The sequence below is a fragment of the Hyposmocoma kahamanoa genome, unplaced genomic scaffold, assembly GCF_003589595.1.
Source record: "Hyposmocoma kahamanoa isolate Upper Pololo Valley unplaced genomic scaffold, ASM358959v1 99702, whole genome shotgun sequence".
NCBI classification, from domain to species: domain Eukaryota; kingdom Metazoa; phylum Arthropoda; class Insecta; order Lepidoptera; family Cosmopterigidae; genus Hyposmocoma; species Hyposmocoma kahamanoa.
Genome location: NW_020656001.1, coordinates 4582056 through 4597830, shown reverse-complemented (window position 1 = coordinate 4597830; position 15775 = coordinate 4582056). Strand labels below are relative to the sequence as shown.

The following is a 15775-nucleotide window of genomic DNA, read 5'->3' as shown; positions in this document are numbered from 1 at the left end:
CACACACACACACACACACACACACACACACACACACACACTCACTCACTCACTCACTCTCACTCGTTCACTCGCATTCACTCACTCACTCACACATACTTTTTCATATACAAATGCACACACATACGTTTTAAGATTAAAATTAAATTTACAATTAGAAGTTAAGAAAATTGAAAATTGTTTAAAAAAATGAAAAAAGCAGTTGTTTTGTTTTGTCGATGTTTGGAAATGTAAAAATTAAACACTACATTAAGTATAAGTTAAAAATGTTAAATGTGCATTTATAGCTATGGAAGAACGGTGCCTCCTGACACAGGCTTGATAAGCTTAATAGGAGGTACCATCCACTGTTAATGTAAAGTTAATTGTATTATTGAAATAAACATTTATTATTATTACTCGTGAGATAATGAATAGTGTTGTTAAAAACAATCTTCAAAATTGTCAATTTATGGCGAATTCCCCAAATTGCGGGGAATTCCAACTCGATTGGGTATTTTGAGGGATTGATTTTTTCAAAAATGTGAAAGAAACATTTGGTTTTTTCAAGTTACAACACTAATAATGAAGGATGAAGTGCTTATTGCAAATTGAAGCCACCTGCAGCACTTATATAATAAATTATATTTATAATAAATATACTTACCGCTTTATGAAGTCGCCTTGCAATTTCTTTAATGGCACATCTTGATCATACAGAACAATAATTTTTAATTTTATATTATACAAGAAAGAACACTTTGAAAGTAATTAAAAGTAAATAGATAAACGGGAACGAAACGTAGGACAATGCGTAATCACAGAAGACACGATCGTATGCGGACTGCAGAGCGATTTCTTGATTTGTTAATCTATCCATACCCACCCTACTCTTTATTAATTATATTTACCCACCCACCTTAGGCAATTTCTAGTGAGCAGATATTGTGAGTAAATAATGTGCAGCGTATAATATATATATATACGCTGCACATGTTCCTCGTGCCCTACCCGACAACCACGATCCCAGAGCCGCCCTGACGCACCACAATACCGACGACCTACCAGATATCAGCCAAGACGAGATCGTATTGGCTCTAAAACAGCTCAAAAATGGAAAAGCCCCTGGTGAAGACAGAGTTACTTCAGAACTTCGGAATTCCGGAGGATTTCCACTCATCAAGGAACTACAGAACCTGTTTCATTCACACACAACTCCTAAAACCTGGAACAGGAGTATTGTAGTTCTCTTTTTCAAAAAAGGAGACAAATCTTTACTTGAAAACTACAAACCCATTTCACTCCTGACCCACGTAAATAAGCGGTTTTCTAAAGTCATTACGAATTGTCTCGCCAGAAGACTACGAATTTCAGCCACCGGAGCAGGCCGGGTTTCGACGGGGATACAGCACCATAGACCACATTTTTTCTGTCTAGCCTTTGTGCATTGTCCATAAACGTAAAAACCGGTTAACCGTCCATTTTCGAACCCGGTTTTTCGGTTTTGTCTTTTAACTATTAAAACGTAAGTTTGCAACTCATAATTTCAGCGTATCCTAGTTAATAATGATAAATAAACGTTAATTAAAAACTAGGAACTCGGGTACCTAACTACAGGACTGCGACTGCGCCCTCGAGACGGAGGCGGGTAACTTTTGTTGATACTCAGCAGAACTATCCCATAGGTGGCTACAGTACTTTATACACGACCGGATGTTGCATGGTACCGCTTTTTTGAAGCAACTGTCCCGGCGTGAAGTAACACCGCACCTTGAAAAGGATCTCAAGCTTCCTGGCTGAATTTTTGGCGTTGCATTCTATGCATCTGCCGAAGTTCAGACTGGACAACAGGTTCATTCCAAATAGCTGACGATGGTTGGCTATCGGTATGGATATATCAGAAACAGTCGGAGTCAGGCCAAAGGGACTCAGTTTCGTGTAGAATAGACACATCTGCGTTTTATGGCGTTCCATTTATAAGTTTAAGTAAGCCGAAGTGTCAAATCCAAACGACTCATCATAGACTCTCAACAAGACTGGATTTCGTTTCCACTGACCCTTGCATTGATCAAGTACCTATCTATAACTGTACTATCATCATGACGGTACCTGGCATCAACATATCGTTGATATGCGGCGGAAAGAGAGTTGTGGACAGTATGGAACCCTGACGCACTCCGGAACTCTATTATCCAATGTAGTGTAGTACGATCGAATCGAACGGTCACTCAAGCGGTCGATACTGGCGATCAATGAGGAAGTCGTTGTCGAGGAGACTGTTATTAAAAACACGTTTCATAGTCTTACAGAATATGGAGTGCCTGAGACACGTTACACGTTTGCCAGCTTCCAAGACCTGAGAACAGGAGACAACTCAGGCACATAGTTACGCAGAACTATTGCTGGAATTCCATTTGGCCCGCTAGCTTTAATTCGGGTAGCTCTTTTAAGCAAGACGCAGACACTTATTATCTGCAAATAGTGAGGCCAAAAGATGCATACGCTGTTTTTGTGCTTCTGAACAATTACAGTCAGCGTTAAAACATGGATGAGCTTGGTGTCTATTGGGTACGTCAGAGTATACGTATGTAATACTCCATACCTTCTATTCTATTCTTCTATTCTAAACGCAAGACTTCGACTAGAGTATCAACATAGTTTGACGTGTTCCCTGAAGTAAAGCAATATAATAACAAATGTCCTAATATGTTAACCTGTATCGCCACATCCGTCTCATACCACCATCTGATCGGGTTGGGGAGAGGTTTCAAAAGAAAATAGACGAAGCAATTTGTAGTATGAGACTTAAAATCTGGGATCCTGGTGACGCTATTGACATCGTCGACGCCTCTTTTCCAGCATAATTTGGTATGGGCACAACCATTCTTTCATTCCACAGAATAACTAGCTGCGTCGCCGGTTACCCATCATAGGTAACCGGCGACATCAGGGTTCTCACTCAGTTGTTGGAACATCTTCAACAGAGAATCAGACTGAAAAAAAGATGTTTAATTGCTTGTCTCTAAAATATGTATATTTATTTTAGGGTATTTGTATTATTGTTGATTTTGTTTTTTATTATAATTCGAGTCGTTATTGATCTCGTTAGCTGTGAATTTTATAAAATTAATTTAAAAAACACTAACTTGATTCGCTGGCCCATACTGCGGAAGGAAAGGCGAAACTTTTTGCCTCACTTTTTGCAGATAATGTGTGTCTTCGTCTTGCTTAAAAGAGCTACCTGAATTAAAGCTAGCGGGCCAAATGGAATTCCACTAACTTGATATTTTTCAGTTTGCTGACACTTTAAAAGAATTATTTGGGTGGCAATACAAACATAACCGAAAAACCTGGTAACCGGTTAACTGTGACTTAATAACCGTAAAAACCGGTTTTCAAAATCACTCGGCTTTTGCATGCCCTACCGTCCACACAACAAGCCGCTCGACCAATTTACGATATTTTGAATTGGTTTTAAAAATATGTTGATCATCTTCAAGCAACACTCCACTCACTGTATTGCTTATACAATGACGTTGAAATTGCTTTAATTTTTTTTGTTCAATACGTAAGATGGCTCTCAGAACCAAAAGGTCGGTTTGAGCATGTTAGGGGGTCAGGTATCTACCGTATATGGCTGTGCTCTAATGAAGAACTTATCTTAGGACTTTGAACTTTAAGGCTCAACTCACACTGACGCAGAATCGAATCGTCACAACACGTCATATTTTTCGCCTATTTTCCCATTACTAAGGTACAAATTTGTGTAACTCAAAAACGGAGTCAAGCGTCGACGCGCGTTACTTGGGCGCAGTGAGGCGTCAGACGCCGACCACACTGTGATCCGGGCGCACTAATGCGAGTGTCGTTGCGCGTTAATGCGCGTCGCCAGGCGTTGTAGTTGAAAAACAGGACGCGACGCGACGCTTCGACTCTGCGCCAGTGTGAATTGAGCCTAACTGTCTACAAGAAAGAGCGTTAAATACGTTTCAGACAAAGAGAAGAGTCATTTTCAACAAGTACGATTTTTACCTGGTTTTGGTGGTAAATTATATATAATTTTTAAAATAATAATTAAGGTTTAGTGTTATATTAAAAATGGATCCCAAAAAGAATAAATTTAGAAATGGCCCTTTACAATGTCATGTAGTTTATACAATGTGTGAAAATTAAACTTTATTAAACCGCCAAATTTAATGAGTCCCCACCAAAATTGAAATATTGGAACAAAAATACAGATTACATCAGAAAAAATATCAACTAAAATACTGGACTTGTTTCGAACCAATTCGTGGTCCTTCATCCAATCACAATCATTTTCCTCATTTTTCACAGATTCCTTTATTTTAGTTAATACAGAAAAAAAAATGTTTATTAAACATCATTATATTATTATTAAGCGTAATTAATTTTGCTCTTACAGAAGATCTAGATACGTCTATAAATTACAGACACTATCGTTAATGAACTGTTAAATTAATTTTGGACAGCCGCGTCCCTCAACGCCGAGCGGGCGCGTAACTTGTTCGTTCCGTCCCTAGGTCAACCATAAAAACAAATCTCTACACTAATAAGGAAAAGAGCTGATGTTTAAACAGGTGAGAAGACAGACAGCCACTCAGATAAACGCAACAAACTTGTAACTCAAAAAGAGTTTTGCGACGGAAATTAAATAATATAAAATCATCTCTCTCCAACTAATTAAAACCGCATGTAAATAAAATGAAAATTAATAATAATATGTATATAGTCAATAAAACCGTTTCCAACAAATCAAGATACAAATACATTTATTTTGTTAAAGAAAACTATTTGTAATAAAGTATGTATGAAAAAGTCAAACCAAAAATTCCTTCGAATTTTGAGCACATCTTTAACGTTGCAGAATTTATAATTATACGTTATTTTCTTCTGTTACTTAATTTACTTGCGAAAAAATAACCAAAAATACGTGTTAAAAGTTAAATAGACACCTGTGTTAATTATTTATCGGACTTGCGCTCTCGACCTCTTGATCACATGGATCACACACCTTAAATATACTCGGGGAGTACGTGCTCGAAAAGACAGTCGCAGGCAAGGGATTCTATTATTGAGCTGTGCCCGCAACAAAAGATGAGAGCGGCACTAAACGCTGAAGGGAATATCGACCAAGTAGGAATGATGTCCCGCCGGACATCTAGATGTCGTCTGAACTACACGGAGAGTACCTTGAAGTGCCGAGGTCGCTACCCGAGGTCTTCAACAAACCCAGGATGGCGCTAAGATTCTTGGAAGAGCTCGGGTGACACGAGTAAGACCCTTCACCCACCACGCGCAAAGTGGGCGCTTAGACATCGAACTGCGGACTTCAGCCCGGTGTTGCCCATTGCCATATGTCCATGTAACCAGAAAAAAACAATGAGTGTGGGCTTAATAGACTCTTTCAATACTGTTTAGTTAAGTGATTTAAGTCTGAAAAGTCTCAAAAATATCAAAAACTCTGGAAGTTTTCGAGACTGAGATAAAAGCCCTATCCTATTGAAACTGCCGTTTAAGTTTTGAGCACTTTATAACAAACTAAACTAATGAAACTGTTGTTGGTTGTTGTCGGTACGTACTATGAAACCCAGATTACAAACTTTTGCAAATAATGTGTTGGGGGCTTCTAAATGTGAAATTTCAACTATAATTTAACTTTTCCCAACATTGATACTGCTAAAATTCGTATATTTTTTTAATACGAGTGCCCATGACTCGAATCGACAACTTTTTTTGTGTTGTTTCTTGTTAGAACGGTAAATTTATGCTTTAATCCCTATTACCTGTTCAGTTAGCCAAGCTGACAACGAGAAATCAGAAAGACCTCGAGTACTCGATAGAACGAGCTGAACCAACGCAACGTTCAGAATCATTGTGGAGATGGTTTGACGGAGACCAACAATAGTTATCTTTCGGCTGACGATAAATATGTTTTCGTTAGGGTTGGCTGTAACATTAGTAGTACGGTTCGGTGATAAACTTATTGTTTAAAACTTAATTACTTACCATACATGTTTAATAGTACTTTTTTGAAAAAGACGATGTTAGCACTCCTAGGTTTTTGTAGAGACTGAAACTTGTGTGCGTGCATTGCTTGTACAAGTATAGCAGAGTAAAAATATTCATGAGTCGTCTTGTACGAATAGTAGGAACGCACATAACTATCTCAGGTGTATACTTTCTATAAGTACTATCTTTTACGTGACTGTTTACTTCTTTTTCTGGGATAAATTCAAATGGCTTTATAGCGAGACAACGCAAATGTCGGAGACAATTGTTTATATATTGCACTAAATACGCTAAATTACGAGAACCCACAAATTTCCTTCCGGCTTATACCCGGTCCCGGTACGGGGCCAAGTTCGTAAAGTTCGTATCTCCGAGCGCCACGAGAAGTTAAACCTTAAACTTAATTATAAAAGACCTGGAATAGTTAATGTACATATGAAAGTAGTGGTTTCGGTGAAATTCACTGAATTCGTGATACGTATAGCTAAATTATTTTGGTCATCCGAACAAATATCTACGTGATGAAAATATGCGCACTACCACCCACTGAAAATCACATGTGCACGACGACAAAATCAAAACCACCCTTGAGCCCGCTCCGCTACGTACAACACCCGACTGCACCTTCCTTTTTTTAATCTATCGTCATGGAGTCCAATGGATAACTGTCTTCCACGCAATGATGACCTTGAACGAATAATAACCATCCATAATAACAATTCAACAATGCGTTTAAAATTATCTGATGCCAATAACACAAAAGGCACAACATACAATTTAAAATTTCTTTCGTCATTTCGACGAATTAAAAGATCACACAATAGTATTCACATTCTCATCGAAATTAGAAATAGGCAACCAAATGATTCCCCGGACGACTCCAAGCAATACATTCAATATATTGTTAATGAGGTTCTACTCGTGACAATGTCGGGGTAAAAACATAACATGACATATTTAGGCATGTATTAGGCAAGCTACATGCTTGCGTAATATGAGTATGAGTTAGTTTGTTGTGGTTCGTGTGCAATTACCATTTGAACCATGGGAATCAGGAAACGCAAAATAATATATATATTATAATTAAGTGCCTATATACGTACCCACCATACAGTGAGTGAATTACGTCGTCTAGCTAGTACATAATTTTAATTTCTTATTCTTCAACCGTGCGAGGAGAGTTCCTCAACCGGGGATGCGACGTCTCTGGTGGATTACTCAAAAGTCAAAGAAACTAAGGGTCGTATTCCAGAACTCTACTCAATGCTCAAGAAAGGACTTGAGTATGATTTAAAGCATTCAAAATCATACTCAAGTCCTTGACATTAGGGTCGTATTTCCAGTGCTTGAAATCATACTCAACTCTGCTCAAGTTCTGACTTGAGCATTGAGTAGAGTTCTGGAACTACGACCCTAAGACGTGTCCTTGCCGAGTATGGCAACTTATTCAATTATTTTCCGCACCTGGCGGTACTTTTTCCGGTCCGTCCCTATTTCATGACTATTGATGAGGGCTTCATCTGCAGAGGCGCTTTGTAGTGGCCCCAGAGCAGGGTTACCATGCGTCCGCATTTGTCTGGATTTTTCGGCTTAGGTTAAGAAGAAATTTCAGAATAAAAAGTAAAATATTCACTTCGAAACTCTTTAGACTCTCACTTACTACGCTGGATAGTTACTGGTTTATCGGTAGCAAGTAAACAAAAAACAAAAGATTCTCGTCTCGTCTCCGCGCCGCTTCACCCCTTCAAGGTCGCCCCAAATTGCAGTAGCCAGGCGACGCAACGTTGCGATACTTTAAAACGAGCAATGCAACATAAACTTTATTTCCTCCAAGACAAAGTGGCATTTATTTAACCAACACATTTAAAAAAAATGCAATTGAAAATATCAAGTTAAAATTGGAAACCGGATTTTGAGTCTGAACGAATACAAAACAAACTTTGATTATGAACGAATAGTATATCTATAGTTATCTATATGAATTCCTAATCCTTCTATTTTTATGTTCGTTATTTTTGCTGTTCTATACTTGTTTCCTTTCTAAAACTACTGAGATTATTTCCTCCAACGACATCTCTAAACTTAATTGATCGAAAAATAGATGCGAGTAAGCAACAGGACGACACTATGACGATTCGGACGCGCGTTCACCGCTCAACTGGAACACGACTCACGAGTTTAAAGGTGGGCAATTAAACAGAAAACACTGAAAAAAGTTAGTTTTAATAAAAGCGCACAAGCATGTTTACATGTAATTTTAAGTTGTAAGCGTTACTCGATGAATACTCGACAATTTCATTTTTTACAACGTGTTTAACTTTTTTTACTTCAATTAGGTACCCAAAGACTGTCGTCTATGTTTCCTAAACAAATTAATTCATCAATATGAATATTAATAATGTTATAAATAAAAATAAAACTCGTGTTTTACAAATAAACTTACTTACCTTAAAATCTTTAGTGTCCTACTCTCGCTTTTCTCTGTCAGCACAATGTCAAAAACTAAAAAAGGATTGAGTGAAAAGCGCTTTTAAAAGGACGCTTATTTGAAAAAGTAAAACGTTTTAACGTTTAAAATTAATAAGCATCTTTTCCATCTCCACTCGTGTATCATTTTCATCAAGTTGCGATAGTCGCCAATCGCTGCATCTTCTTTTTAATTTTTTGTTTAAAGAAATGTGACGTTACCGTTTAGAAAATAAAGTGCTGCCTTGCTCGTTTTAATTCAGGCAATTTGCGGCAATCGTTACTAGATTTGTTATCTACGCACTATTACCGCGCTAGGATGACGGTTTCGGACTCTTTTTATATTTTATTTGTTTTATTTATTCATGGTAAACTATAACTATATACAATTATAACTAAAATAAACAGTGAAGTAGGTCAATTTTGTTTACACTTTTAGATATAATAATAACATAAACATTGTAAGAATTATGAGAATTTTGCAATCACAAATTCAAGAAGAAGAAAACAAATAAATGTAGATAAGGATTAAACAAAAAATCGCTGAGCAACCCTCTCGCTGTGGCAACTCCAGTGTTAGAGACTTCAACATCTACTCTATTGACCAGGTTACTGATATTGTTGCAAGCTCGCAGCAGAAACGAATTCTTTCTGTAATTGGTTGAGACTACAGGCATGTCAAATATTTTGTTAACCCTAAAATTACGCCCGGGAGTCAAAACGTTGAGTTTGTACAGTAGTTTAGGGCAATGAATTGTATTCTGAGCTATTTTTAAAATACATGTACAATCGGCTACTTCACGACGCATATAAAGAGGAAGATTATGATGAATTTTGCAAATATGCAGATAATATTCGTTCTGATATTGGCGTTTAGTACGTAAATCTGAGAGGCGTATTCCAGAATACTCCGAACAAACGTACAGTACAAGATTTGAACTGTCTTTATATCCCGAAACTCACTAGAACGACGCATCACAAACCCCAGCGCACGTGATGTTTTGGGAACTATTTCATCTATGTGTGCAATAAACAAAAGTTTATTGTTGAATGTGACACCCAGATCACGCGCTGTATTTCTACGTTTAAGGACCTGGCCACCGAGCATATAATTAAAGACCAAGGGATTGTTTTTGTGACTGTAGATTACGATTGAGCATTTGGCAGGATTAGGAAGAAGTCTAATTTATTAGAAATACAATATTTCTCAAGCAGCAACAAGTCAGTTTGGAGAACCTCAGCTTCTAATCGTCATATAAAAGCATTTTGTAATAATCAATAATTTTAACAAAACTAGATTTACGACAAAAATTTTGTTGCTCGGATGCTTGCCCAGCTCTGCTGCCGTGTGAGAGAGAGATTTTCGATTTTATTTTGTTAATAATTTTAACTTAGGACTTACTTGCAACTGTCACGCTTTTTGTCCGGACTTTCAAAATTTAGGAATGGTAACCCTACCCCGGAGCTAATCTTGATACCACAGCATACGTAGTGGTTATATAATGTAGCTAGTTTCACCAAAAAGCTAGGGCATGAAAAACAGCTTAGGCAGAGACTCTTACCTTTTTTTCTACATAATACATACAACTTCAGACCGTACACGTAATTGATAGCTTAATTGTTATGTCAATGTAGATAAATAAGTTTCTTTTGTCTATTAATATATCGATATATTTATGAACTGCCTCTGTGAGTTTGGGTGTGATTTGTAGTTATCTATGTATGTGTCCATGGCACACGCGATACATGGTTTCCTTAGAGCGGGGCTATGAGCGTGTGCGTTAAAAAATGTATAATATACTACCGGAATCTTTGCTGCTATCTGGTAGGAACCAGAGGAGAAGAGAAGTGGGGACTTGTAGACCAAATGGGGGAAAAGATTGCATAAAGAAACCATGAGTATTTAACGAACGTACGTAACAAAGCGCTGAATTTTGTTCAGCGAAAGGTAGATGTAGTGACAGAGAGGGCAGTATAGATCTGCTCTCCGTCTACAAACACCGAAATAAGTAAATAAGCAAGCTACTTTACATTGTCAATATTTGCTTGTGGGATTTAAAATAGGATCAACAGAAAAAGGGAATGCCGCTTCCCCAAGGGGAGACAAAGTGTTGCCGAGAGATAGTGGTGATGGATGATTATTAAAAGGACTATTGGCTTCTGTTTGGTGGAGTTAGTTACGTGTTTTGTTTGCAATAATTTATTTACTTCAAACACTAGACATTAGTGAAAAACTCACAACGTTTAAAATATGTAACAAATAGTTGTATGACTGAATGGAAAATGTACAAAGTACAGTAAATGTACAATGTACAAAGAAAAAATAATGTTCTTTTTGGAAGAAAAGGCTGGTTCATAAAATTTTTAAATGCAAAGGGTTCATCCTAAATATGATTTACTTTTTAACATGTACGTATGTCATAAGTATGTACAAATACCGATTTATTGACGAAATATCGAATTATAACTAGAATAAGAATATCGGTAAATGCACAAAATGAATTGCGGAAGGATACGTAGACGTAATGAGGTAAAATGTACTTATTGTTAGACAATGATATTGTTAGGTATTAATTCACATGTCCGCATTGACTTGCTATTTTGCGTACTGACGTTGTACGTGTATGATGATGGCCATGACATGCCTCAAGAGCTTCTCAGTACCTACAACATACAAGTGCTCGAAAATGGGACGCAAATGTTTCGGTTAAAGTGCCAGCCAGCCAGTGATGCACCCTTGAACATAATAAAGTATACTTTAAAAGTAAATATAAAACATATAAAAGTACCTATATAAACATAGTTTGCGATTGTTTGCGATTGTCGAACATGACTGAGCATAATATTCTCGGTTACTTTTCGTCACAAGAAACAAAACTACCAGCATTTCCCTGCCCACACAATGACTAAATTCACTAGTTGATGAAAAAATCACAGTACTAGTTTATATAATTTTCCGAAAAATTTCATTAAAATTAAAAAAAAATTGAAAAATGTAAGGTTCATATTATGTGGTATGTACTAAAAATACTGGTATGTTTGCCGAGGCGCGTGTGGATAGTTTTCAGACTATCCTACGCAAACGAGTAGCCTCGGTGATGAAGCGCGTGCGGGATAGCGGCAGCGGTCTCCTAAATACCATTTTGGAGCGGGTAGATTGCCCCATAGTAAGTCACTGGAATGCGTGTCATATGCACTCTAATGTTGCCATTTATAATGTTAAATATAATTTGTTCTAACATAGTTTTAAGATAATTGTTACTAACCAGCTATGAACTTTGTTTGAAATAAATGATTATTATTACTATTATTATTATTATTATTATTATGTTCTCCGCTTAGAAACATCTTTTGAAATGTTTTGAAGTTTTATTTAGCGTGAATTATAAGATTTAAAATGATTGGACAATAGCGAAAAAATTTTAAAATGGCTCCATCGTTTTCGTTCAGTAACTTCAAGTCTTGACAGGTGGCAACGTCAAATGTGGTTATAGGAAAAATATTACAAAAATATCCGATAAAATATTTATTTTCTGGAAAATAGGATTTTCCAAAATAGACATTTTTCCATGACGCAACACTATAGTAACGAGAGAAATAAGTAATACGTTCGCCGAGAATGGCTGCCCTTGTAATCAGAGGCTGTAGCACGGAACGGAACGCATCACCCCGCGTTGAGACCGTAGTTCCACTGAATTTTAATGATGATAAGCTCAGGGCAACCAGGGACACGCTGACCTACTTTCAGCTGTTCAGGGTAATGTAAGAAATACTACACACAACGTGTCTATGTTTGCTTTGTTTGCTGCTAACGAGGGTATAGGCAGTTTCTCGTTCCTTAACCTTCACATTCCTTCAAGCTAAAACAAAACAGTAGGTCTTTAACAATGAAAGCTTGTCGAAAACTGTTTCAAAACACGTAAATATTTAATCAACAGATTGTAAAGATTACGATTTTATTTATTCAGATATATTTGAACCAACTAATTAATTATTAGGTACAATAAAATTGGTTAAGCGAGTAAAATAGTAAAATTCACCATCCGTTTCGGCTTCATACGATATTTGTATCCGTAAAAAGGATTCGGTGTTTTCAGATAATAAATAGCAAAATAAACTGGTACGAGCTACTAAGTCAAAGTCAAATAATTATTTATTCCATAACTACAATATTTACACTTTAAAACGACAGTTTCAAAGCTACTGCTCGTTCATTACGCTGCCTGACCTCCCTGAGAAGAACGATCAAGAAACTCTAGGGATGGCTCTTTTCAAATAAACTTAAACGCTATAAAATACATTTTGAATCATATTTGTGTGGAATCTAGACTCGCGATGCCTTTCCAGACATCTTTATCTAACACATAGTCTACAATTTTATAATATGACTTTTCAATTAAAACACTTTTAATGTAAGTTTTAAACTTAGGAAATGGTAAACTTAATATATTATTGTAAAAACGTATACAGTTCCCCATAAAAAAATCGTTTACCTTAGTTAAACGAAAACGTGGTACTATGAGTTTGGACTTAGTTCTAAGGTTAATATTATGGATATCTTCTTTCTCAACCAAGTTATTATATATATTTTTACAGTCATACAAAATATTTGAGTGAATGTACTTTGAGGCCACAGTCATGATACCAACCTCCTTAAACTTTTTACGGAGAGAAACCCGAGAGCCTAGACGGTACATAGAACGAATCGCTCATTTTTGCAACACAAATATGGTTTGTATATCTACCACTTTACCCCACATGAGAAGCCCGTAGGACATTATACTATGGAAGTAACTAAAGTAAACTAGACTAGCGGTAGCAACATCAGTAACTTCACGTATTCTATGGACTGCGCATGCAGCAGAGCTTAATCTGCTGGCCAAGGATATGTGGAAACCATTGGAGTTTACTGTCTAAGGTCACTCCCGAAAAGACGGCTTTATTAACAAAGTCTAACTTTTCTGCATTTATTTCTATGATTGGCTTGTCGATTTTAGATTAGGTAATTCAAATTTAACACAATTTGTCTTCTTGGCATTGAGCAATAAATTGTTAATATGAAACCAACAAACTACCTTTGAAAGGGCATCATTGATATTGTCATAGCTAACATCATGTCTGTCTGTTTTAAAAATCAAGGATGTGTCGTCAGCAAACAACACTATTTCGCAAAGGTCCTTAACCAAGGACAAGGACGGTAGATCATCAATATAAATGAGAGATAAGAGCGGTATTGAGCCCTGCGGAACACCCATTTTTACCGGAGAACCCAAAGAAGTCATTCCATTTATATCTACTTTCTGAATTCTACCGTTAAGATATGACGAGACAAGTTCCAACGCCTTGCCACTTACTCCACAATATTCCAGCTTCCTCATAAGAGTAATGTGATCCACGCAATCAAATGCCTGTGAGAAACCACAGAAAACCCCAATAGAGTTCTGGGACCTTTCCCAAGCATCAAAGATACATAACCTTTTCGAATATTTTACTTAAAGTTGGTAGAATTGAAATGGGCCTATAGTTACTAGGATCAACTTTCCTACCGCTTTTGAATAAAGGAATAATAACCTTACTAGATTTCATCAAATCAAGAATGAAAAATACCTTTGTCAACAAACCTATTGAATGCATCAGCTAGATATGGGGAAACTAGATAAATTACCGAGTCTACAACTTTGGTCGATATGCCCCAGGGACATTCAGTTTCTTTAATGTGCATACATTTAAAAGCTTTAATGATGTCTTTTGAATTAACACGATGAAAATTAAATACATTGCCACAAACTTTAACATTTTTCTTTAGGAGATCAATGGCTTGAGATGGACAGGAATTTAATGATTTTGTAGTGTTCACGGCGATTCCCGAAAAAAATAATGATTCAAAAGCTTGGACCACCTCATCTTTTGATTTAAGAAGTTTGCAGTCTAATTCTAGAACTATATTTCTATCATGTTATTTAACCCTGCCTGACTCTTTATTTATTATACTCCAAGCAGTTTTAGATTTATTTTTCGATTGTCTAATTTTATCGCTGTGAAACTTAACCTTAGCAGCTACACATACTTTTTTAAATATTTTTGAATAAATTCTAACATATTCTATGAAATTGGAATTAGTATTATAAGTTTTCACAGCATATAGCTCATACAAACGAGTCCTACTCTTATGAATACCTACTGTTGCCCAGTCGTTGAATTTAGACTCTCTATGGAAAGTTAATGTTTTCGATTTAAATATATTATCAAATTCATTTTTAATTAAACCAAATAAAGTGCTATATAAAGTATTTGGAACCTCCGGTATATGGGGTAGAGAATTTAAACTATTGCCGATATTATTTTGAAATCTAATGATTCGTTCTGTGGTAATCGGTCTGCAGAGAAATTGGTCTACCTTCTTGCTCATTTTACAATTAAAAGAAGCCAATTGGCCACTATGGTCTGATCTTAAGCAATTTATTATTGATTTAGGTACTGCGTTCGTGTTGCAAAAAATGTTGTCAATACAAGTAGACGATGATGCAGTGATGCGAGTTGGTTCCAAGAAAATATTGACCAAGTTAAAACTTTTAAATAAATTAATGAGTCTTACAGAAGTAGAGCAGTTTTCCAACAGGTGTACATTGAAATCTCCACAGACTAATACAGTTTTTTAGTTTGTAAAATCTGTTTTAAACTATCTGTCATGATTAATTCAAACTCGTTGTAATCGTTAATAGAGGGGGGCCTGTATGCACATAAGATGACAAACTGATCCAATTCCACGCATGAAATCTCAATAGTCCGTTCAATAGAAAGATCTGTGATATCCTTATGCTCTTTAAATTGTACATTAGGCTTATTAATAATAATCATTGATCCACCTTTATTTCAGTTCTTTCTTACGAGCCTTCTTGCTCATTTTACCACTAAAAGAAGCCAATTGGCCACTATGGATCTTAAGCAATTTATTATTGATTTAGACACTGCGTCTGTGTTACAAAAGATGTTATCAATACAAGTAGAAGAGGAGGCAGTAATGCGGGTTGGTTCTAAAAAAAGATTAATCAAGTTAAAACTTTGAAATAAATTAATGAGTCTTACAGAAATAGAACAGTTTTCCAACAAGTTTACATTGAAATCTCCACATATTACTAGGTTTTTTTGGTTGGAAAAATCCGCTTTAAACTATCTTCCATAATTAATTCTCGTTAAAATTAGCAGAGGGGGGCCTGTATACACATAAGACGACAAACTGATCCAATTCCACACATGAAATCTCAATAGTCCGTTCAATAGAAAGATCTGTGATATCCTT

The 15775-nt window shown here is 36.3% G+C and overlaps 1 protein-coding gene across 1 annotated transcript in view; it reads left to right on the top strand.

Annotated features, from left to right (window-relative positions):
* LOC113239174 (otoferlin-like) overlaps positions 1-15775 on the top strand; it is an 80398-nt gene that overhangs the window by 37900 nt on the left and 26723 nt on the right. The gene's annotated exons all lie outside the window — the stretch shown is intronic.